This window comes from Myotis davidii, unplaced genomic scaffold (assembly GCF_000327345.1).
Source record: "Myotis davidii unplaced genomic scaffold, ASM32734v1 scaffold3782, whole genome shotgun sequence".
In the NCBI taxonomy this organism is placed as follows: Eukaryota; Metazoa; Chordata; class Mammalia; order Chiroptera; family Vespertilionidae; genus Myotis; species Myotis davidii.
Window position 1 is genome coordinate 24,677 of NW_006293331.1, and position 3,402 is coordinate 28,078.

At 42.4% G+C, this 3,402-nt stretch overlaps 1 pseudogene; it reads left to right on the plus strand.

Moving 5' to 3' along the window:
- Positions 1–482: 482 nt before the first annotated feature.
- LOC102752187 lies at positions 483–1,796 on the plus strand (annotated as a pseudogene).
- The last annotated feature ends 1,606 nt before the right edge of the window (positions 1,797–3,402 follow it).

Genomic DNA, 3,402 nt, shown 5'->3' on the forward strand with positions numbered 1-3,402 from the left:
AGATGGAGAAAGAGTGGTCTTTCCGTATGTGGTGCCAGGTAAGTGAATATCCATGTGGAAAAATGAACTGTCTCACACCTAATACAAAAATAAATTTTAAATGGATTATAGGACTAATGTGAATCATCAGACCAGAAATCTCCCAGAGGAAAACTTGAATTTGGGATTAACCAACAAAAAAAAATCCTTTAAAGAATTAAAAAAGCACTAACCATCAAAAAACTAATTAATCAATTGATAAATTGGACTTTATTAAAATCTTCTGTTCATGAAGAGTGTGAAAAGGCAAGACACAAACTATGTCAACGAGAGAAGGAGAGATGAGCTAGAGACAAGGAAATAAACATCCAGAGTGTAGCACCAATAAGAAAAAGACCAACAATCAATGTTTAAAAACAGAAATAGAGCAGACACCTCAAATGAGAGGTTGCCAACTAGTCCATGTGCAGATGAAAACTTGCACTTCAGTCCTCATCAGAGAAATGGAGGAGATACAGCCACTCACCCATGAGAACGGCTACAGTTTAAAGGTGGCAGCACCATGTGTCAGCAAGGTGTGCAGCAAAGGGGACCCTCTAGGGTGCGAATTGCTCTAACCATTTCAGAACCATGTTTTATCTGTGAAAGTGAACATATGGCCACCCTGTGAACTGGTAACTCCCTCTGAGGAGATGTACACATGGGTTCATCAAAAGGCATGTACAGGAATGTTCAGAGAAGCCTCATTCGTTCCAGTCCCAAACTGGGAACAGCTCACGTATCCACCAGTGACAGACAGACAGGTAGATAGTGGTAAGTTCACCAAGTGGGATGAATGCTCCCCAGCGACAAACACGATCTGCTGCTTCACACATACTGTGTCTCTCAGACATCCTGTTCCATGAATAAAGCCAACCCCGAAGACAACATAATGTGTGGTTCATATTGCTAATTCAAAGCAGGCAAAACTAATCCATGATGGTAGACTGTCATTAAATCTGGGCGTGCGCCCTGGAGCAATGGAACTGGGATTCCTGGGGGTGGCTGGCGCAGGTGAAGCTTCTGAGAGACCAGAAGTTTCAGCATAATGGGCTGGTGGCTGGGTGTGCCTGGGCCTGCTGCAGGTGTACAAGCCCCTGCCTGCTCTGCTTAACCCTTTCCTAACAGCCTGCTTCTCTTCTGGGGCCACGCAGGGCCTCAGTGTTGAGCGGCTCACGTGTTTTTAGAAATCAGCCACCTAGGAAAAATGACTTCTACTCATATGAGCCACCTTCTGAGCATCCTTCCCGGAGATGGGAGGATCCATGTGCTTCCGGCTCAAGTCTGGGCTCATCTCTGCAGGGTTTGCTGCTGTTAAGGCCCCAAATGCTCTGACAGTCACAAGGTGTGTGGTTGCAGGAAGTAGCACCGGACTGTGGACTGCAGATCTGGACACAAGCAGGTTACAGACAGTCAGATAATTTGAACAATACAGTTGCAGACCATAGCTTCCTTTGTCCAGAATTTGAAATCGTCATAGAAACAGAAGATGAGATTACACCTGAAGTTTCAGAAACCAGAGATGAATCGGAGATTACAGGGAGCTGAGAAAGAATTGGATTCCTTGGAAAAATGAATCCAGGGAAGATACAATTTTCCAGAGGTTTAAAAGTAAAAAAGCCCTGGAACTCTAAGGAGATTCTCAAATACAGCAGAGGGAGCGCCCCCATCTGGTTCTCTGGTGAAAATATTCTTCAAGAAAAGATTCCAGATTGCCCCTGTGGTGCCAAGGGAATATATGAATTCCAGGCCCTGCCTCAGCTGCCACCTACCAGAAGGCGCGCAGACTGGGCAGGCATGGTTTTCTGTTTGGTTTGGATTGGGTTGGGTTTTTAAATTATTTATTAAATTGATTGGGGTGACACCGGTCAACAAGAACATGTAGGTTTCAGGTGTGGGCTTCCATGTTACAAGATCTGTATATTGCACCATGTGCCCGCCTCCCAAAATCAAATCTTCTGTCTCCCTTTGTTAGGACCCCCTCTCTCCCCAACCCCCTTCCCTCTGACATCACCACACTGCTGTTTGTGTTCATGAGTTTCAGTCTCCTGTGCTGAGAGCTGCAGACCCACTACTGGCTACAAAGAAGAATTTGTCAGGAAGAAAGAGTGAACATATGTACCTTAAAGACAATGTCATAAATCCGTCAAAATGTTCATAATCTCTTAGACCTTGCGATTTCATAATTAGGACTTTTTAAAAATTGAATTTTTTGGGGTGGCATTGGTTAATAAAATTATATAGGTTTCAGGTGTACAATTCGATAGCACATGATCGGCATATTGTATTGTGTGTTCACCACCCCAACTCAAGTCTCCTTTCATCACTGTTTATTCCCTCTTTACCCTATTCTGCCATTCCCCACCTCCCTTTCCCTCTGGTAATCATATACTGTCATCTGTGTTTATGAGTTATTCTTCTTTGTGGTGTGGTTGTTGTTGTTGCTTTGTTTAACCCCTTCATCTTTTTCACCCGGCCTCCCTAAGGCCCCTCCTCTCTGACAGCTGTCATTGTGTTCTCTGTGTCTATGAGTCAGTTTCTATTTTGTTTGTTAGTTTATTTTGTTCATTAGATTCCACATATCTGTGAAATCATATTTCATTTTTACAACTTTATCTTAAGGAAATAATTATACCAGAGAGAGGTACAAAGATGATGTTTTAGAATGTCTAAATATGAGAGAGACAAAAATGTCCAGTGGCCCATTCATTGAAGGGTCAAAGGTTCGATTTCAGTCAAGGGCATGGGTTGCAGGTTCAGTCCCAGACCCAGTTCAACATGTGAAAACCTATATAATTTTATTAACCAATCATCATCATCTCTCTCTCTCTCTCTCTCTCTCTCTCTCTCTCTCTCCCTCTCTCTCTCTTCCTCTTCCTCTCCCTCCGTCCCTCCCTTCCACTCTCTCTAAAAATCAATAGAAAAAGATCCTCAGGTGAGGATTAACAAAAAAGGTCAAGTGATAGGGAATTACATAAATTTTGGTGCATCTGTCCATTGGGAGGTTAAGGAGTTTTGATACGGACCTATACACACAACCAAATATTAGTAAGGTGCAGACCTGAAGTCACCAAGATACCATTACAGATGATATTCACAGTATGATCATAAATTTTAAAAAATATTTGTGCATGTGTATGTGCACAGAAATCAATCTGGAAAGATATGTAAAAGGCGAATATTATTGAATCTGGATGGAGTTGCTGACTGACAAAGGGAACAAGAACGCATTTTTGAAAGATGTACATGGTCTATATCTTGATGTGAGTGGTGGTTATACACATAAATTCTTCAAGCAATACATTTAATATTTGTCCACCTCAGAAAAATTAAGAAACAATTGCAGCCCAGCTGGTGTGGCTCTGTGGTTGAGCACTGACCTAT